At 36.0% G+C, this 23265-nt stretch overlaps 1 protein-coding gene across 1 annotated transcript in view; it reads right to left on the bottom strand.

Annotated features, from left to right (window-relative positions):
• LOC136030102 (transmembrane protein 183-like) overlaps positions 1 to 18304 on the bottom strand; it is a 33742-nt gene extending 15438 nt beyond the window's left edge. Inside the window, exon 1 of the mRNA XM_065708772.1 lies at positions 18218 to 18304. The gene's annotated coding sequence lies outside the window, so the exon portion shown is untranslated. The remainder of the gene's footprint in view (positions 1 to 18217) is intronic.
• Between the last annotated feature and the right edge of the window lie 4961 nt (positions 18305 to 23265).

The raw sequence follows: 23265 nt of genomic DNA, 5'->3' as shown, positions 1-23265 counted from the left end.
GACAGACTAGAAGAGTTAATAAGCTACATTTTGACCATTATTTCTGAACCCCTATATGGAACTCAAAAAAGTGATACAACAAAGAATAATGAAATCAATCAAGTGAAAATAAAAATTCAGAAAATGCTATATTGCTCTTTGTAAATTCATTTGAGAGGTCAATGGTGTTCAAAACAGTGACAAACCAGGTTATTAGCAATGACATTGACTGGAACAGTCAAGTTAATAATGTTGAAATGAAATTAATTATTCATGAAAGATCTTCAAGGGCCAAATCGTTCCAAAAAACGAGGCTGCTCATCGCAGTTGGGAAGCCCCACCCCGGCCCCCTCCCAACCAATGCGCGATGGAAACCTAGTTATATCATCGCATCTTCATGTAAATAGTTTTGTTTCCCTAGTGCTTCGTTTTGATAAATCGTCAGTTGATATTTCTTGTGAAGCTTCATCCAATCCTTCTCCAAATGTTTCCCATGTTGATCTAAGTGTTATTTCTGCTAATGATAATTCAAATGTTATATCTAATAATTTGTTCATGTCAAGTCAGAATTCAGCAGATTCAAGTTTTTCAAGTACCATATCTGATGTTACCTCTGAGTCTCAACAGCCAAATTTCCCGAGTCAGAAGCCCCTTTCTGGAAATAATTTTCGTGTTTTTTCAAGCAATGTTGACTGTCTGACAAATAAGCTTCTAGAATCCGGAGTGCTTCTTAGGGAAGAAGCAGCAGATGTTGCGAGTTTTGTTGAATTGTTACCATTTTTGTTTGAATTGTGGCTAACCATTCAACTCAGCAACAGCAACGCTTAAAGAAATTTATAATAAAAGTTCTTGTGATATTTACCCAGATTTATCAGCAGTCAGTTGAACCAATCTTATACCAAACCATCTTCTAGACAACACTATAGTGTTTTTTTTGTGGATGGTGAAGTCCTCCCTTTGAAAGAGTGGCAGACAGTCTGGTTTTATATTATCAATTTTTCCCTTCTTTTTTTTGATTGTATTAAAGCTTATTCCAATAGGCAATGCATAGAACACCACCTAAAAAAATCCCCCCTGACCCTACCCCAAGTACCACTGAAAACATTCAACCCCTTGGCTGGTCAAGTCAACTTTCTCAAAGCTCACATGAGGGGTCATTGAATAATACAATGGTGGAAGTCGGGGCGTATGTCACAATACAGGATGAGACTGAAAATGAATTTCAAGAGGTCCTATCAAGAAACTCAAAAAAAAGGAAAAAGATTTCACCAATCAAAAATAATACCCCTTCCCATAATCCAACATTCCCCTCACAAAACCTTGGAATTTACTTAAAAATCACTCCAGATACCCCCTTTGAGATAAAAAAGGTAGCTCTTTTGAGGGTTGCAATCTTTAAAATGTTAAAATCAATGTTTTCATTAAACATTAACCGTGATGGATCTCTGCTAATAGCCCTTCAAGATTCTAAATCAGCAGACATATTACAGAATTCAAAATCTCTTCTTAACATACCAATAAAATCTGTTCTCTGGTCCCCAAACCAAAACCCAACTAAAATAGTAGTGTATAACATCCCTCCAGAAATTCCTATTCAGGATCTAAAAGAAGGACTCTCTGACAGAACTGGTAACCCAATCCCAGTAGCTGATGTAACCCAATTGGGTAAACCAGATGCCAATGGCCAAAAGTTAAGCAAGTCTTTCTTATTCACACTAAGAGAAGAAAATAATAACCTGGATCAGATATTCCTATTTGGACAAAGGAAACCCCACAAGCCCTACAAGCCAAAACCTATTCAATGCCAAAAATGTCTAAGACTAGGACACACAAAAAACACATGCAGTGAAACATTACATGAATGCAATTCTTGTAAAAACTCCCACCCCACTGGAATGATAAATTGTAAAAACAATCAGCCAAAATGTATCAACTGCAATGGTCCCCACGATTCTACTAATAAAACTTTATGCCCTGTATATAAAAAACGAGCACTAACACTCCAAATAGCAACAGAAAAAAACATACCTTACCCTTTTGCAGCAATGGAAGCAAATGCAGCTCAATCACACCTGACCAAAAACTTTATGAAACCACCCAACCCTCTCACCCACAGACCAACCATTCTACCAAAAGCATCAAGCACCCCCAATAAGACTCCTTCCTCAAAGCAACCAAGCTCACATTCCTATAAGAGAGGTTCACCCTGGACAAACCTTCCAGCCTCTACAAGTAATGATAGAATATCAGAATGGCCACCTCTCCCGAGTAGAAATGAATCAGAAGTATTAACGGGTATTAATCAAATTATCAACAAAAAGCCAGATGAATATCCAAATGAATTAACACCTAACATGTGCCTATTTATACTAAATTCTAATGCAGTACAGTCAATGAACCTAAAACAACCACAAAAAGCAAAAATAATAAGCGAATTGGCAAAGTTGTACCTACCCAATCACATGCACATCCAAGCAAAAAAAGATCTTGCTCTGCTCCTAGCAAAGCTAAAGATTGATACACAGCAAAATGAAAATTAAAACAACAAAGCAGCATATTTCAATACTTCAGTGGAATGTAAGATCACTTTCAGAAAATAAGTTAAATGAACTTTTATCTTTTATGAATAAAAATTCCATTGATATTGCTTGCCTTCAAGAAACCCATCTGACTAATAACAAACAAACAAAGTTTCCAGGATATACTATCCTGAGAAAGGATAGGTCTTCTCAGAGAAAAGGAGGTGGCGTAGCTATAATTTTAAATAATAATATTAAATTTTGCGGTATTAATTTCCCAGATTTTCAAATGATGTTGATGTTATTGGCATCAATGTTTGGATAAATAATATAAAAACATACATATTAAGTCTTTATAACCCCAATGGCCAGACTACAGATGCCATGGATTTTTTCACTTATATTACTAATTCTAATATGCTAAAAAACATAATCATCTGTGGGGATTTTAATGCCCTCAGTCTTCTGTGGGGGGATAAGCCAGCAAATAAAGCTGGTAAGCTCACTGAAAGATTGATTTCAAATAATGCCGATTTAGCAATTGCTACCCCTCCTAATCTAAATACATATTTTAACCCCAAAAGTGGTAAATTTTCAACTATTGACCTACAAATTGTTTCAATAAATATACTAAATAAAATTTATATTAAGAAAATTGAAAATCTATGCACTGACCATTTTGCAATAGTATCCTCTTTAAATGAACCAGCCAACATCCTCCCACATATCCCAAATATGTCAACACCAAAGCAAATTGGACCATGTTTAGAAATAAGCTTAATGAAGAAGTCCTAAGTTTAACCCAGAAATCTCATACCTCAGTTGTAACTGCTGACACGTGTGCAGAAGCTATGACATCAATATTAACAAATGCAGCTAATCAAGCTATCCCCAGAACTTCACCTAGGAAAACCATCCCTAAACACACCCCTAAAGCATGGTGGACAAAAGATTGCCAAATTATGTGGAGAATAAAAAATGCAACTAGGAGAGCATACCTAAGAAAACCATCCCCTGACACATATTTAAGTAAATTACAAGCAGAGGCTAACCTCAAGAGAACAATAACTAATGCCAAATATAATTATTGGAATAATTTTGCAAATAATCTTTCCAGAGAAACATCTGAGCCAAGAATACATAGACTTATAAGCAAAATCTGTGGGAAAAAAACATCCTCCAACCCTCTTATGTATGAACTAATACATGAGAATTCCCACTATGATAACGACACTGATAAGGCAAAATTATTTGCCTCCCTTTTCTCAAAAAAGCTAACATCAAAAAACCAAAATATCACCACACAAATCATGACAAATCCTATTTACCAGCCCCGACCAGGTTCAGAATATATAAACCATCCCTTCTCGATACATGAATTGAATAATGCAATTCAGCATATCAAGGCCAATGCTACAAGTAGCTATGATAATATACACCCTATATGGATGAAGAATCTTTCCCCTTTGTACAAACAGGAGCTCCTAAATTGCTATAACCATGCATGGGCTACATCCACATTCCCTAATATCTGGAAATGTTCATCTCTCATACCAATTTTAAAGAAAAATAAACCTAAACATGACCCTCAGTCATATAGACCCATAATGATTACCCCAGTGCTGGGAAAATTAATGGAGAAAATGATTTACCATCGGCTGCTTTGGTTTGTTGAGAAGAATAATCTGATACCTCATACTCAAACTGGCTTCAGGAAACACCACTCATCAACAGATGCTTTCATAGTGTTAACAAATGCAATAAATGAATCCCTATCAAAAAATAATGTCTTAACTGCTGCATTCCTAGATTTTGAAGGAGCTTATGATAATGTTGACCACCAGATTCTATTAGTTAAACTTACAAACCTTGGACTACCCCCCAAACTTGTATCCTTCATAAAATCCTTTATAGAAAACCGAAGTTTCATTGTTTGTGTAGGTTCAGCCTCTTCACCCAAAACTCCAATAACCAAAGGCCTTCCACAGGGTGCAGTCCTGAGCTGCCTCCTATTTTCACTTTTTCTGTGGGACATGAACCTCCCACATACCAATCTACAGTACGCTGACGATCTGGTATTATGGGCAACTGGCAATACCTTCGAGATTACGCATTCAAAGTTGCAAAATGCACTTTTCCAATTTGAAAAGTTCTCCCAAAAATCCATTTTACCTACTGCACCCACAAAGTCAAAAATTATCCAATTCCACCATAAGCGAAATCATTATGACGCTAGGCTAACATTAAATGGAATACTTATCCCAGAGGACAATCAAATTAATTACCTAGGGCTCATACTTGACCAAAAACTAAATTTCCACCTCCACATCACAAACACAATAAAAAAGTGCTATAGAAAAACAAGAATAATTAAAAGGCTACTAGCCACACCTTGGGGCTGTAATGAGAAAACACTAATCCAATTTTATAAATCATATATAAGACCCCATATTGATTATGGCCTCATAGTGTATGGTGCTTGTGCTAAGACCCACATGCAAAAAATCGAAACGACACAAAATGATATAATTCGACTTATATTTGGTCTTAGGAAACCAACAAAAACTAAGTTTCTGCTTACTGAGAGTGGACTATCACCAATAAATGAAAGAAGAAGATCTCTACTAATTAAGTACCTTAAAAAAATTGAAGCCAATGATTCTCATACCCTGCATAACTGGTTAAGAAATCCATCTATGTTTAGAGGCGTTGCAAATGAATATGCAAATATCCAGAAGAAGTTCCCAGTGCCAGTAAAATCTATTGCACCCACATTCCCCCAAACCCCCCCTTGGAGTTGGTCAACCCCCATAATAAAGACTGACTTCTCAAAGTGGACCAAAGAACTTACCCCCATTTCTTTTATTCAGAAAAAATTTGCCGAACTAAATAATGTTGCTTATAAAAACTATTTCCAAATTTTTGTAGATGGGTCCAAAATGAATGAGAAAGTGGCAAGCGGAGCTTTCTTCCCAACCCATAATATCGCTTTAGGAGAGAGATTACAAGATAATTCATCTGTAATGTCTGCCGAGCTAAACGCCATAATCATGGCACTAGATTTCCTCATGGTTAATGAATATATGAAAGTTAATATTAATAATATTATAATATATTCTGATTCTTTGTCAAGCCTAGAGCTTCTTTCGTCAGCTTCTCAAAATAAGATGGATATTGACACATTTCTTTGTCTTAGGATTATTGATATTTTTGCTTCAAAAGGTATTTTAACTCATATACAGTATATTCCAAGCCACTCAGGTATAATAGGTAACCATAAGGCAGATGAAATAGCCAAAAATGCTTTAAATATTGACCAGCCAAGTGGAAGACCAATCCCCATTAGAGATATTTACCGTTGGAGATTCACAGAGGTACTGATAATTAATAAGAATCCTACCCCATCACCTTTCCCAAGTAAGCACCTTTCCAAGATTTATCATAGGATTCGGTCAGGTTCAAATGGGCTAAATTTTCAGGCATTTTCATATCAGATTCCTAATTCAAGTGGCGAAGTTCCCTCGTCCCCCCTTTGCAGGTCATGTAATCTTAAGAATGAAACAATAGATCACTGCCTATTTGAATGTAATATGCTGACGTCTGCACAGTATACCCTGCGACGTAAAATAGTAGAATGCTTCAAACACCACAAAATTCCACCAACAGCCAAGAGTCTTGCTGACCATACTCTCCCGCAGAGCACAGAGATCAATATATACTCTCTTATAATTCAACTGCTGGTATCAAAAGATATACTTCAAGAAATCTGAGCAGATACAAATCATACAAGACAAACCGGCTCCATAGCTCTGTCGATCTCACAGAGTGAGCCAAAAGGAAAAGGGCTAGATAGTATCAACTGAAAAGCCCGTCTGCTGAATAAGAAGAAGAAGAGTTACCAAAACATAGTTTTTTGGCGGTTACTGAAACATCCCTACAGATCTTGGGATATCAACTATTTAGCAACTTGGAGTACCCAAATTGTCAAAGAGGAGTGGGTGTTCATTTAAGAGATAGTATCCAGGTTAGTGTTGTAAATCCTACTATGCTTGATATATCTTTGATTGAAAGTGTATGGCTTGATATCTCTATTGCTAATAAAAATTTGCGTCTTGGGTGCGTTTATTGAAGTCCAAGTGCTCCTTCCCTGGAAGATAGTGAATTGGCCCTCAAAACTATCATTGATGAAATGACATCTTCAGTATCCCTTCCTAGCTCATTTGAGTTAATAATCACTGGAGAAAACAGTGACAAACCAGGTTATTAGCAATGACATTGACTGGAACAGTCAAGTTAATAATGTTGAAATTAAATTAATTATACATGAAAGATCTTCAAGGGCCAAATTGTTCCAAAAAACGAGGCTGCTCATCGCAGTTGGGAAGCCCCACCCCGGCCCCCTCCAAACCAATCCGCGATGGAAACCTAGTTATATCAACGCATCTTCATGTAAATAGTTTTGTTTCCCCAGTGCTTCGTTTTGATAAATTGTCAGTTGATTTTCTTGTGAAGCTTCATCCAATCCTTCTCCAAATGTTTCCCATGTCAATTTAAGAGCTATTTCTGCTAATGTTAATTCAAATGTTATATCTAATAATTTGTTTGTGTCATGTCAGAATTCAGCAGATTTAAGTTTTTCAAGTACCATATCTGATGTTACCTCTGAGTCTCAACAGCCAAAAATCCCGAGTCAGAAGCCCCATTCTGGAAATACTTTTCGTGTTCTTTCAAGCAATGTTGACTGTCTGACAAATAAGCTTCTAGAATCCGGAGTGCTTCTTAGGGAAGAAGCAGCATATGTTGCAAGTTTTGTTGAATTGTTACAACAGCAGAACAAAAGCTACAGCAACGCTTAAAGAAATTTATAATAAAAGTTCTTGTGATATTTACCCAGATTTATCAGCAGTCAGTTGAACCAATCTTATACCAAACCATCTTCTAGACAACACTATAGTGTTTTTTTGTGGATGGTGAAGTCCTCCCTTTGAAAGAGTGGCAGACAGTCTGGTTTTATATTATCAATTTTTCCCTTCTTTTTTTTGATTGTATTAAAGCTTATTCCAATAGGCAATGCATAGAACACCACCTAAAAAAATCCCCCCTGACCCTACCCCAAGTACCACTGAAAACATTCAACCCCTTGGCTGGTCAAGTCAACTTTCTCAAAGCTCACATGAGGGGTCATTGAATAATACAATGGTGGAAGTCGGGGCGTATGTCACAATACAGGATGAGACTGAAAATGAATTTCAAGAGGTCCTATCAAGAAACTCAAAAAAAAAGGAAAAAGATTTCACCAATCAAAAATAATACCCCTTCCCATAATCCAACATTCCCCTCACAAAACCTTGGAATTTACTTAAAAATCACTCCAGATACCCCCTTTGAGATAAAAAAGGTAGCTCTTTTGAGGGTTGCAATCTTTAAAATGTTAAAATCAATGTTTTCATTAAACATTAACCGTGATGGATCTCTGCTAATAGCCCTTCAAGATTCTAAATCAGCAGACATATTACAGAATTCAAAATCTCTTCTTAACATACCAATAAAATCTGTTCTCTGGTCCCCAAACCAAAACCCAACTAAAATAGTAGTGTATAACATCCCTCCAGAAATTCCTATTCAGGATCAAAAAGAAGGACTCTCTGACAGAACTGGTAACCCAATCCCAGTAGCTGATGTAACCCAATTGGGTAAACCAGATGCCAATGGCCAAAAGTTAAGCAAGTCTTTCTTATTCACACTAAGAGAAGAAAATAATAACCTGGATCAGATATTCCTATTTGGACAAAGGAAACCCCACAAGCCCTACAAGCCAAAACCTATTCAATGCCAAAAATGTCTAAGACTAGGACACACAAAAAACACATGCAGTGAAACATTACATGAATGCAATTCTTGTAAAAACTCCCACCCCACTGGAATGATAAATTGTAAAAACAATCAGCCAAAATGTATCAACTGCAATGGTCCCCACGATTCTACTAATAAAACTTTATGCCCTGTATATAAAAAACGAGCACTAACACTCCAAATAGCAACAGAAAAAAGCATACCTTACCCTTTTGCAGCAATGGAAGCAAATGCAGCTCAATCACACCTGACCAAAAACTTTATGAAACCACCCAACCCTCTCACCCACAGACCAACCATTCTACCAAAAGCATCAAGCACCCCCAATAAGACTCCTTCCTCAAAGCAACCAAGCTCACATTCCTATAAGAGAGGTTCACCCTGGACAAACCTTCCAGCCTCTACAAGTAATGATAGAATATCAGAATGGCCACCTCTCCCGAGTAGAAATGAATCAGAAGTATTAACGGGTATTAATCAAATTATCAACAAAAAGCCAGAAGAATATCCAAATGAATTAACACCTAACATGTGCCTATTTATACTAAATTCTAATGCAGTACAGTCAATGAACCTAAAACAACCACAAAAAGCAAAAATAATAAGCGAATTGGCAAAGTTGTACCTACCCAATCACATGCATATCCAAGCAAAAAAAGATCTTGCTCTGCTCCTAGCAAAGCTAAAGATTGATACACAGCAAAATGAAAATTAAAACAACAAAGCAGCATATTTCAATACTTCAGTGGAATGTAAGATCACTTTCAGAATATAAGTTAAATGAACTTTTATCTTTTATGAATAAAAATTCCATTGATATTGCTTGCCTTCAAGAAACCCATTTGACTAATAACCAACAAACAAAGTTTCCAGGATATACTATCCTGAGAAAGGATAGGTCTTCTCAGAGAAAAGGAGGTGGCGTAGCTATAATTTTAAATAATAATATTAAATTCTGCGGTATTAATTTCCCAGATTTTTCAAATGATGTTGATGTTATCGGCATCAATGTTTGGATAAATAATACAAAAACATACATATTAAGTCTTTATAACCCCAATGGCCAGACTACAGATGCCATGGATTTTTTCACTTATATTACTAATTCTAATATGCTAAAAAACATAATCATCTGCGGGGATTTTAATGCCCACAGTCTTCTGTGGGGGGATAAGCCAGCAAATAAAGCTGGTAAGCTCATTGAAAGATTGATTTCAAATAATGCCGATTTAGCAATTGCTACCCCTCCTAATCTAAATACATATTTTAACCCCAAAAGTGGTAAATTTTCAACTATTGACCTACAAATTGTTTCAATAAATATACTAAATAAAATTTATATTAAGAAAATTGAAAATCTATGCACTGACCATTTTGCAATAGTATCCTCTGCATCCTACCTACTGCACCCACAAAGTCAAAAATTATCCAATTCCACCATAAGCGAAATCATTATGATGCTAGGCTAACATTAAATGGAATACTTATCCCAGAGGACAATCAAATTAATTACCTAGGGCTCATACTTGACCAAAAACTAAATTTCCACCTCCACATCACAAATACAATAAAAAAGTGCTATAGAAAAACAAGAATAATTAAAAGGCTACTAGCCACACCTTGGGGCTGTAATGAGAAAACACTAATCCAATTTTATAAATCATATATAAGACCCCATATTGATTATGGCCTCATAGTGTATGGTGCTTGTGCTAAGACCCACATGCAAAAAATCGAAACGACACAAAATGATATAATTCGTCTTATATTTGGTCTTAGGAAACCAACAAAAACTAAGTTTCTGCTTACTGAGAGTGGACTATCACCAATAAATGAAAGAAGAATATCTCTACTAATTAAGTACCTTACAAAAATTGAAGCCAATGATTCTCATACCCTGCATAACTGGTTAAGAAATCCATCTATGTTTAGAGGCGTTGCAAATGAATATGCAAATAGCCAGAAGAAGTTCCCAGTGCCAGTAAAATCTATTGCACCCACATTCCCCCAAACCCTTGGAGTTGGTCAACCCCCATAATAAAGACTGACTTCTCAAAGTGGACCAAAGAACTTACCCCCATTTCTTTTATTCAGAAAAAATTTGCCGAACTAAATAATGTTGCTTATAAAAACTATTTCCAAATTTTTGTAGATGGGTCCAAAATGAATGAGAAAGTGGCAAGCGGAGCTTTCTTCCCAACCCATAATATCGCTTTAGGAGAGAGATTACAAGATAATTCATCTGTAATGTCTGCCGAGCTAAACGCCATAATCATGGCACTAGATTTCCTCATGGTTAATGAATATATGAAAGTTAATATTAATAATATTATAATATATTCTGATTCTTTGTCAAGCCTAGAGCTTCTTTCGTCAGCTTCTCAAAATAAGATGGATATTGACACATTTCTTTGTCTTAGGATTATTGATATTTTTGCTTCAAAAGGTATTTTAACTCATATACAGTATATTCCAAGCCACTCAGGTATAATAGGTAACCATAAGGCAGATGAAATAGCCAAAAATGCTTTAAATATTGACCAGCCAAGTGGGAGACCAATCCCCATTAGAGATATTTACCGCTGGAGATTTACAGAGGTACTGATAATTAATAAGAATCCTACCCCATCACCTTTCCCAAGTAAGCACCTTTCCAAGATTTATCATAGGATTCGGTCAGGTTCAAATGGGCTAAATTTTCAGGCATTTTCATATCAGATTCCTAATTCAAGTGGCGAAGTTCCCTCGTCCCCCCTTTGCAGGTCATGTAATCTTAAGAATGAAACAATAGATCACTGCCTATTTGAATGTAATATGCTGACGTCTGCACAGTATACCCTGCGACGTAAAATGGTAGAATGCTTCAAACACCACAAAATTCCACTAACAGCCAAGAGTCTTGCTGACCATACTCTCCCGCAGAGCACAGAGATCAATATATACTCTCTTATAATTCAACTGCTGGTATCAAAAGATATACTTCAAGAAATCTGAGCAGATACAAATCATACAAGACAAACCAGCTCCATAGCTCTGTCGATCTCACAGAGTGAGCCAAAAGGAAAAGGGCTAAATAGTATCAACTGAAAAGCCCGTCTGCTGAATAAGAAGAAGAAGAATGTTACCGAAACATAGTTTTTTGGCGGTTACTGAAACATCCCTACAGATCTTGGGATATCAACTATGTAGCAACTTAGAGTACCCAAATTGTCGAAGAGGAGTTGGTGTTTATGTAAGAGATAGTATCCAGGTTAGTGTTGTAAATCCTACTATGCTTGATATCTCTTTGATTGAAAGTGTATGGCTTGATATCTCCATTGCTAATAAAAATTTGCGTCTTGGGTGCATTTATTGAAGTCCAAGTGCTCCTTCCCTTGAAGATAGTGAATTGGCCCTCAAAACTATCATTGATGAAATGACATCTTCAATATGCCTTCCTAGCTCATTTGAGTTAATAATCACTTGAGATTTTAATTTTCCTGCAATTGAGTTGGTTGAAAGAACTGGATATTTTTCATCTAATAGTAGAGACTCACCTTTTTTATCTTGCCTATCAAATAATTTTCTTCATCAGACTATTGATAAGCCTACACGCTATAGAGCTGATCAGAATCCCTTGCTGTTAGACCTCGTCATATTGCGTGATACTGATTCCCTCATTTGTAATGATTATTTACTGCCAATTGCTAGTAGTGACTACCTAGCTATTCTGTCTGTGGTGTCCCTAAATAGTCATCCTCAACCTAAATTTCGTCCTCAGACTTTCACCAATTATGAGGCAATACAGCAGGAACTTTTCATATGCAAACTGGTCAATGCTTATCACCAGTGACATCAATGAGTCATGGTTAAATCTCAAAAAAACTCTCCTTGCTCTTGAAAAGAAACATTCCAGGGTTATTTTTAGGAAACAGCCCAAATCACTTCCCTTTCTCACTAAGGAAGTTAAGAAGCTGAATAACCAGAAATCTAGAGCTTGGAAACGGTATATGAAGAAGAGGAACCAGGAGACCCTGTCAATTTATAAGGCAGTACGGAATCATGTAACAGATTCTGTAAAAAAAACTGAAATCTGCTTACGAGGAAAAATTAGCTTCTGAGATCAAGTTAAACCCAAAATCTTTCTGGAGATATGTCTCTTCTAAAAACCCAAATTATCATACTATTCCTGAACTTGTTGACCACAGTGTACTACACTCATCTCCAATAGATAAGGCTGACATTCTAAATGCACAATTTGCTTCTGCCTTTACCCAAAACTCAGGTACCTCCTCACCAGATCCTCCATTGTATGAAGTGATTTTCCCTATGCCTGATCTGTCAGTAAGTGAAGTAATGGTTTTCAATAGCCTTGAGAAGCTTGATGTAAATAAGTCAAAGGGACCAGACAGTGTTCATCCACGTCTTCTTAAGGAGTGTCGAAAAGCTCTCAGTTACCCATGTGCATGCTGCTCCAGCTATCTCTTCAAAATGGGGAACTACTACATGATTGGAAAACATCTAATATAACCCCAATCCATAAAAAGGGATGAAGAGACTCATCAGAAAATTACTGTCCTATAAGCATAACCTCTGCAGTTGTTAATGTGCTTGAGAGATTTGTTAATAAAGCTCTAATTGAACATCTTGAGGTCAATAATATCCTTTCCACATCACAACATGGATTCAGATCTGGTAGATCTGTGGAAACTTACCTCATCCAAACATATGAATTAGTGACTACACTGCTTGATAAGGGTTTTCCTGTCGACATGATTCTTCTTGATCTGTCCAAAGCATTTGACAAAAGTTTGTCATGAATTCCTCATAATCAAATTGAGGGCTGTAGGTGTCAATGAAGGTGTTGCACAGTGGATTGCGGGCTTCCTTTCTGAAAGATCACAGAGTGTCAGAGTATTTTGATTCACAAGGAACTCCTCATTTCTCTTCTCCCACAACTGTATTAAGTGGCGTGCTCCAGGGCACTATTCTTGGACCAAAACTTTTCAACTTCTATGTTAGCGAACTACCCACCCTTCTTTCAAATCTTATTACCCTTAATGCTGATGACTCAAAACTAGTTGGAAAAGCGACTACTCCCTCTGACCAGCATTCAATTCAAACAGATCTTGACAGTCTAGGAAGATGGGCTAACATGTGGCTTCTGACTTTCAATGTTGATAAATGCCAAGTGACCCATTTTGGCAAACACAACAAGCATCTTAAGTATTTCCTTCAAGACAACTTCCTTTCTGCTGTTTCCAATGAAAGAGATCTTGGGGTTATTGTAGATCACCAATTAAAGTTTAGCAGCCATGCTAAGTCCATTTCATCTTCTGCAAATAAAACCCTTGGTATCATAAAGGCGCTTGTACATCCACGGCGGGGGGTTGAATGTCATTGGCAGCCCCTTTCTTCAAAAAAGATAAGAAGTTGCTTGAGGATATCCGGCGTTGTGCTACTAAGATGGTTGGCAACATGAATAAATTTCCATACAAAGAAAGACTATGTTATTTGAAGCTGCTAACGCTGACATACTGATGGGAAAGGGGTGACATTATTTTAACCAAAACAATCCTCTTTAAAAACACACTTCCTGGTCTCTTTGCACAGCCCTTGCATTCTGGTACTAAAGGAGATTCATTGAAGCTCTCCATGCAGCATTCCACGAGTAGACATAGAAGCCACTGCTTCAGCCAAAGAATCATCAATATGTGGAACCAGCTCTCTGACAAAACAGTTTCTGCTACTTCAACTGACATGTTCAAGTCCCACCTTGATAGGGAATGGCTCTGCCAGGAGTTCCTTTACAATTGGGAAGCTGCAGAGTCCTCCACAAGAGTCTAATCTAACAGCCACAATCTACACCAAACGAATTCTTTTTTTCATGGAGCATCACAAGGATGGATAATCTTTATATTGCTCCAAGCTGTGATTTAAGGTAAATGAACATAAAAATCCCACTGACAAATCTTCTATTACTATGGTAGAGGATCAAGCTCCAGAATACAGGAAAAACATAACAGCTTCTAGTTGTATGCTGAATTTGAAAGAGGATAATTACTTTTGTTTTAAAGACTAACAAAGTTACTGCAAAATCTTATCCAAATATAGAAATTGTTAAAAGAGAAACTTGTGGCAAATGAAAGTGAAGGAAACAGAAAAATTAGCTGAAAAAAATGGTGATCAGCATGTAATTGAAAATAAAAAACCAAATCAGTTTGCAAGTATTTTTTACATCCAGAATGTAACTACAGAAGAAGATGTAATTGGCTCCATATTTATAAATATTTTCTGACATATTATTGGAATAAGATATTGTGCTTGTTTGACCATGTTTCAATTTATTCTGTTTTTATGTCTAGTCTTTGTTTTGGTTGTGACAAATATCATGTTTTTATCCCAAAGTCTATTAGTAGGTTATTCTCTAAGCCACAAGTTAAAATTTTCGAGCATGTTTTCAGTTTGCAACCCACTGTACCAAGATATTACAACTCAGTTCCTCTGGAGCTCACTCTACTGTAAATATGGCAGATCTTGTAATCAGCATTTCAAAATAAATACCTATCAACTGAGGATGAAGTCAACTCTTTTATACATTATAATAGAGATAATATTGACAGAGATGGAGTTCAAATATCTGGGATCATTTATGGATGCCAAGGGTGGAGCATTGAATAAGGTCCAAGGTAGGATCAGCAAAGCTTGGCCTACCTTCAGGCAACCATACAAATCTCTGTCATCAAAATGAGAAATTGAGCTCAAACCAGAACTCAAAATATACTTGGCATGTAAGCATTCTAATTCCTATATGGCTGTAAGGTTTGACCACTAAAGGCAGAAGGAAATGACAAATAAATGGTCTTCACTGGAAATCCCTCAGAACTATTTGCAACATTAAATAGTTACAACAAATCAGCAGCCACCAGCTCATGAAGATGTGGGGCCAAAAGCTAACAATGTCCAGCATGACCAAGAAAAGACATCTCAAGTGATTTGGCCATATAACTTGATGCCCAAAGGGGACCCTAATATGCCAAATTCTTACTACAATGTCTCCCTTCTCTTTAAAAAAAAACTAGGAGGCTGGATAAATTCATAGCAAAATGCCATGAAGAAGGACATCAAACCACAAGGCAGTTTCTTCTACCTTTAAATGTATAATAGTTTGACTTACAGTCTACAAAACTTAAGAAATGTACAACTTTTGAAGTTTATACAATGGGGTAATTGATTTATGACTTACATATTCAACATACCATCATATAGTTTTCAATTGCACTAGAGGAGATATCCTCACTGTCCTAGAGCTATAGACACCTAAAAAGGTGAAACCACCTCTGAAATCTGATTGAAACCTGTGCAAATTGATTTCAATGGCCAAAAACTAATGAAATCATGAAGAGAAAACAACTTAAGTCTGCTTAACAAATTGATATCAAAACTGAATCTTTAATCAGTAATTTCTGATAAACAGCTCTCTTTGCATTTCTCATTGGTTGATTATCTTTCCATTATGTCCATAAAACAACAAATTGAAAAAAAGTTTTCATATATATTCTAATAAAATCTGGTAGGAACTTGTATTACAACTTTGGAAAATATTTGGTTCTATTTTTGTATCTCTTTTTCTTTTCTTTAAGAAACAGAATTTTTGTGTTTCACAACCAGACTGAAATTAAAGTAAGAAAAATATAATTGTTTCTTTTGGAAAAATTTGCTGTGAGGGAAGTAAAATTTATCAGACAATGGCCACATTTAAATAGTTTAGTGGGAACTTTGCATTGAAATATAGTAGAAACATAATTGACTAGCCCTCAATAATACAGATTTGTGATTATCCAGACCACCAACCCCCCATCAAATTATATATTTCCAAGTGGTATCTACATATGCACAGAAATACCCAGACATGTATTACATACCCATGACCTAATGCTATCTTTGGTATAGATATATCTACAATAAGCAATATTAAGAAGAATGATGATCTTATTTCAAGGTATACTTGCAAATCAGAGAGTGAATGATGAAAATGATGAAAAAAAAAGTAGAAATAGAAAATTTAAAAGAATACTTGAATTGGTTTTCATGATTATCTGTATGCAAAATGGCAACAGTCTGGCTAATTGAGCTTCTACTGTACTTATTTTGCACATCAAGAGAACAAGGCAACACCAAATCTAATGCTGATTCACTAAAAAACTGTACAAAATTCTTGTAGAAGGCATGTTCCTAAATCCTAAAAAATACCCTACTCAAGAGCCAAGCCAATCATACCAGCATGACATGGAAAAAGAAACCAAAAACTCTACCTTTCCTCACCCCAAAAATCAAGAAACTATGCAATAGGAAGAAAAAATTTTGGGAGGAGTTTGTGAAACAAAAAACAACAACAGTGTACAAGAAGTACAAAATCACCAGGAATCTCCCCAGAAAAGAAATTCAGAAACTCACTGTAAACTACAAAGAACATCTGGCCAAAAATGTCAAGGAAAGCCTTAAGTTATTCTGGAAACATATCTCCCTGCATAAACCAGGCAGACACTCATTACAAGACCTGGAGAATAAAAGCTTAGTTTCTTTCTGTGTCTCCAAAAAAGCTAACCTTTGAAATCAGCAGTTTGCCTCAGTGTTTGCTAATGATGACCTCCAATCAATCCTCCAACCAGCAGAACAGGCTCACACTCCCTTCCTGATGTTACACTCACCAATCACACTTAAAGAAGTAACCAAACAGCTTGAGGAGCTTGATGCCAACAAATTGACTGGACATGATAGTCTGAGTCCACAACTGCTGAAAGAACTAAACCCTGCTATTTCAGCACCCCTGGTAAAATTATTTAACTTGTTGCTAACACAAGGAAAGCTTCCAAGGGACTGGAAGAAGGCAATAGTCATCTCAATTCATAAGAAGGGTAGCAAAACTTCAGCATCAACCTTACCTGTGCGGCATGCAAGTTCATGGAGAGAATTGTCAACAAACGCATCATTAACCATCTTGAGGCTAACTCACTCATCAGCAGCAGCCAGCATGGTTTTCATTCTAAGAAATCAGTGGATACAAACCTTCTTGAGTCTTATAGTCTTGTAACTGACCTACTAGAAAAAAGAGTACCAGTGGATATAATCCTGCTGGATCTAGCCAAAGCTTGCAATATCAAAGCTGAGAAAAGAAACATGGCAGATGGAAAACTGGAGAAAATGTTTTGAATTTTTAATCCAACTTAATGGTAGTAAATCAATGCTTTTAGATTATTTAACTTTAAATAATGGATTTATAATATAACCAACATCTTAAGCCTTTTCTGTACTCCAAAACTAGAAATTTTTTGGTCATTTTCTAGGGTTCAAATAGGGCTTAAATTTGAAATTTGTGAGAGAAGTGATTATTATATTCAGAAAGAGCACAGAAATGGCATCTAGTGCTGTGTTCACTTTATTTGTAAGTCAGTAATATGAACTGCTCAATATTTACCACTATTTTTTGGATTTAAGCAAAAAAAAAGTGAAAACTGGAAAGTGAGCCATATGGTATCATAGATGCTAATGAAAACTGACACCTTTCTGTGGAGGCTTGAAGTAGGCCTGTAGGCAAGAGACTGATCTTAGTTCTGACAAGATTTGTGTATAAAATTTAATTCCAGATGTGGGGCAAACTGGGGTTTGGAAGGGTGGCAAACCAAAGTATAGAAGGGCAGTCATCCCTTGTGTCCCATACCCAATTGCACCCCAGCTCTGTAAGCCTATAGGCTACCAAAATTCCTTTTAATCAGAAATCCCAAGGGTTTATTCAGTGAATACAGTTGAAGCCTAGAATAGTCGTGCATACTACCCTAGAGAAAGGAAAAAAATCTTCTCTGTACAGTCGGCTAAGAGCCACAAACCTAAAGATTACAGCTTTATAATGCCTACAGCAATAAATTTCCTAATAAAAATGATTTTTTTTTGTTTTCTTCGAGAATTGATTAAGCTATGTTGCCACAGAATAAACAATTTTTAAATCAAAATGCATAAAATGTACCTTTTTCATAGCTTTTGATTGAAAAATCTTTTTCCAGGGCAGGGAACATCTTGTTTCGCTATCAAGACTGGTACTGAAAGGTACAAAAAGGTATTTCTGAAAAATAGACTGCAGTTTATTAGATTTCAATGAAGCAACATAAAAATTTACTTTTTGAAATATAGGGAGAGCACTGCACCCCGCTCATATTTTGCAATTTACTGAAAAGAAAATACATTTAAAAATTCTCGTTTTTGACTTCGTACTATTGAAATATTATTAAGACTTTAAGGAAAAAATATTAGTATATCTATATTTAACCGAAAATTAAAGATAATTTGTTTTTTTTTTTCAGTAAAGTATAAATTGTCTTCTAGTCTTAAACATGGGGGCTGTTAGCCCTACTTATGTTAATTTTTGCTCCTTTCGAGTCTGATTTTGTTATTTATTGTAATTTCTGTTCGTTTTGGTTTCATTTGTTTATTGATGGTGATCATAGGTGGTTAAGAAAACTATGAAAGGGCTTTTAAAATCTCGCTATGGAATCACGGAAAGTGATTTTTCATCACGGACAACGTATAGGTATACTAGAACGTATACTAGAATAGTTACACTTGGTTATTCCATCTTTGTGCTCTAGTTTCCAGTATGTTTCATTGCAATTTTCTCTTAATTTTCGGATCAAAGATTATCTGTTTCAGTCTTTCAAGTGAGTCAGCATGCCGCTAAGCAGCATTTTTTTGGAATTTAGAGAATTACAAGGTGTGTTTTACTATAAAAGTTTCCTACCTTCATAAAACGACCTCACTGTATCATATATAGAATATTTCGGGGTAATGAACTGTAGGTAATAAGCAACGCGGCTCAATAGTAACCGAAACTCTAAAAACGGAATTTTGATATATTAGATATATTTGATATATTATATGTAGTGCTAAGGGCAAGTAATCCCCCTACCACTCCTTTTTTTCTCTCAAAATGTTGAGATAACTATTTTGTATAACATAGTAGAAAATTTCCAATAATTATAGCTTTGTACTTACTCGTGTTTGTGGAGGGAGTCACAACCTCACCCGGCATCCAGGATCCTTGTGACCTCTTTGGACCAGGTTTCATAATCTGCTGTCAATTGCCCTATGAACGGGGGCCACTGAGCCGACCATCTATAAAGGAAATCCATCATTAAAAAGGAACAGAAATTATAATGCATAGAAAGCGGAGTGTCCCCTCCTCAGTACCTCGCTCTTAACGCTGATTTTTTTCCGAGACTTTTAAATAGTCTTATTATTTTAACCAAACGGCCTTTGTGTTTCAAGATTCGTTCTTAAGAAAATAAGACAAAAAGCCAAACTTTAGCGTAAAGAGCGAAGCAATGAGTGTCCCCCCCGGGAGACAACCCAATCGTAATAATTTCTGTCCGTATTAAGTTTTGATGTTGCTCACTTGCTTTCAGTTGAAGAAACTTGTTTATTTTATTTAATTAGTAAGAGATTTGAACTGCTTCAACCTATAATAGCATAAAAAGCCCCAACAATTTTGATTTGTTTCGAATTTTGCATACTGACGACTTTGGGGAGGGGATTATTTCCTTCAATCGTTATTTTTGTTTTTAAACACAATTGAAAATTTTAGCGCAGATCAATCATTCTACATTAAGAATATTTTCAGGTAGGCTCAGGGGCTGAAAGTGTATTCTTGAATTCTTGCAACCAAGGCCATATTTCGCTCATTTCAATCAGTTGCTTACTGTTCAACTGTAGCAAAAAAAGGATGAAAAATAAAATAGGTCAAACGAATGTAAGGGAAGAAATTACGTAAGTGAAAAGTTATTTCTAGGTAAAAAATATATTATATTTTTTTAGCTTAAATCGGATTGATTTGACGAAAAAAAAGGTTGACCAAATCCTACATTTTACTATATCCGTTTCAGAGAATTCACTTGTATTTTGAATAGAAGAGAGAAGTACAGAGAGAGAGAGAGAGAGAGAGAGGATTCAGCTAAATCCTCAATTTATTTTCAAATGTACGGAAAAATTTTAGATTTTGATTCATTTTTAAGTATATTTAATAATATGATTTATAACTAGAAAGCTTCCTTCGCAGAAAAAAAGTAAATCGTACAACTGAATTTTGGTGCTTCTCTACCGAATTTCGCCAATTCCTGCTAAAACCGAAATAGAAAGCAGCATCCGATTGCTTTGATGTACATTACGGCTTCCATTGTCCAAATTGTTTCCTAGTTAAGGTATTCTATGCTGGATCTAATTTAAATGCTATAGTTTGTGTACAAAACTTTATTTTTTCTTCCTTTCTTCCAAAACGTTCTGCTGCGCAAAAAGAATAAGAGGTGCATCCCCATTGTGACAAATACTCGGTTGAAAGGTATAAATTCTGAAAGGTAAGTAATTCTGGTTTGAAAGGTGCGATAGACTTGAGGAAAACGGCTCAGCGTGGTATATTATTTTTGAATTGAGGGTTTGATATTTTTGTTAATTTTTTGGGTATAGTGGTGTGTTTTACCTGGGATGCAGGTAAATTGGGATCCACATCACTCTCCTGGAGTGATGATGGGGCCAAATGCAGTAGGTCCAAATAATGAGCAGGGGCAGGCCCCCATGTACACAACATTTATTCCACAAGTTGTACCTATGTCTCAAGCTATACAGTACCAGGGTCAGGTTATACAGCAGACACCAGGATTTAATCAGGCAAGACAATCACCATATGTCACAACTCTAGCCCCCCACAATAGTCAATACAGTCAGCATCAAATCTATATTTCACCACACTCTCAAAATAGATTCATTGCTACAGTCCCTACATCAAATTCATTTGAAATTTTGAATTCAATTGATGAAAATTACCCCCCTCTTCCCTTAGATGAAGCCATGAATTTAGGCAGTGCAAACCCTAAAGAAGTGGAGGGTATCATAAATTTCCCTAAGCTAGGTTTATCTCATGACTTGGGAAAAGGAGCCAAGAGAGCTATATCCCCAACCCTCATTGAGGAAAACAATAGAGTTGCAAAAAGTCGCTACACAGCTCCTCCTAAGTACCACCCAAAAAATAAGGGAATCCAGATTCTTGACAGATTTGACAATAGAGTAATCTTGTCTAGCAAAATTGAAACAAAAATCTTGCCTATGGAAAGAGAAACCACTTTAAGCCTAAAAGAAGCATTAAAACCTGAGCACTTTGAATTTGAACTGAGCAAAGATAAAAAGAGAGTCACAATATTTCTTCCTACTGAATCTGCTGTAGCAAAAGCATTGACAATTAAGAAAATAGGTGAAACAGAAGTCCAAGCTGAGGAATTTAAACCCAGATGTCAAGGAGTAATAAGAGGAATACCTAAAGAAATCACTGAAGAAGAGATTAAAAGTGATCTTGAATCTGAGTCCAATGCTAATGTGAAATCTGTAAAAAGATTGAAAAGATTTAATAGAGAAACAAAACAATTAGAAGATAGCCTATCAGTCTGTATTACATTTGAAAATAATCTCTTGCCCTCAGCTCTATGGCTATATGGTAGGAAAAGAGAAGTTCAAGGATACCAAAGGCCTATTATCCAGTGCTTCAAATGTCAAAAGTATGGACATATGCAGGCACAATGCAGGGCACCACAGCCAGTTTGTCTCAGATGTGCAGGTCCTCACCAGTCAAAAGACTGTGAACTTAAGAAAGTAACATTAAAAGAAGAAAAATTCCAAAAGTATAGCTGTGTAAATTGTAGGGGTAACCATTCTTCTACTTCTGGATTGTGTAGAGTAAGAGATCAAAATAAAAATATTTTAAGATTATCTCAAGAAAAAAATATTGGCTTCAATATGGCTTCCATAGCATATAGATCCTATGCAGATGCATTAAATAAGAAAAAGGCCATAGAGATCAATGAACAAAACAAAATCCAAAAAGACATTCTAACAAAGTTAGTGATTTTTATTTCAAGTGCACCAGAAGTGGTTGACTTGAGGGACTTGGAATTACAAGAAAGGGTCCAGAAGTTATGCTCTCTTATGAAAACATTATTCAATGAGAAACTAGAATCAAGTGAAATTCTAAAGCTAATCAACATAAGCCCTTAAATGAGAATTTTATCATTCAACACTCAATCAGTCAAAAGAGTTAAAAAGGACTTAATTGAGAACTTTGCAAAGAATAAAGAAATTGATATTATCTGCCTACAAGAAACATGGCTGACAAGCAGAGATACGTGTTTAATGAAAGATTTTCACATAATTAGAAAGGATCGAGAAGAAGGTAGAAGAGGTGGATTGATTACAGCCATCAAAAAGACAGTGTACCATCAGGTATTAAATTTTGGATCATTAGTAAATCAGAAGGTAGAAGTGTTGTTGTGTAGAGTTTATAGATATAGAAAACCAGCACTGATATTAGCCAATGTGTATAACCCAGAAGGAAATAATATGGATTTGGAGACTGTTTTTGATTTAGTAAAAAATGCTGTAAAACCAACAGAAGAGTTTTTAATAGTTGGGGATTTTAATGCCCACTCTGATATTTGGTGTGGTTGTGGAAATAAAAATGGTAGTGGAAATGCCTTGGAGAAAATCCTAGAAGGACAAGATGAAATAATTCTTTTGACACCATATGGGTTACCCACTAGGGCAAATCCACACAGGGGTTTATATTCAACAATTGATTTAGCCTTTGCATGTGGTAGAATGGCAACTAAGACAGCTGTCACCTCAGAAATAAATAGTGACCTCATCAGTGACCACTTTCCTGTAATTGTGGATATTGAAGGCAGAATTGAAAACCCAAATATTGATAACCAGCCAAGGTTCATATTCAAAAAAGCTAATTGGAAAGAGTACAGAACAAGTCTGGGATCTATTGAACTGGAGAAAGAACTTAATTCTTTTGAAAACATAGAGGACAAAATTTGTAAATTCCAACAACTTCTGCTGG

This window comes from Artemia franciscana, chromosome 8 (genome assembly GCF_032884065.1).
Source record: "Artemia franciscana chromosome 8, ASM3288406v1, whole genome shotgun sequence".
NCBI classification, from domain to species: Eukaryota; Metazoa; Arthropoda; class Branchiopoda; order Anostraca; family Artemiidae; genus Artemia; species Artemia franciscana.
This window is presented reverse-complemented; position numbering and strand designations above follow the sequence as displayed.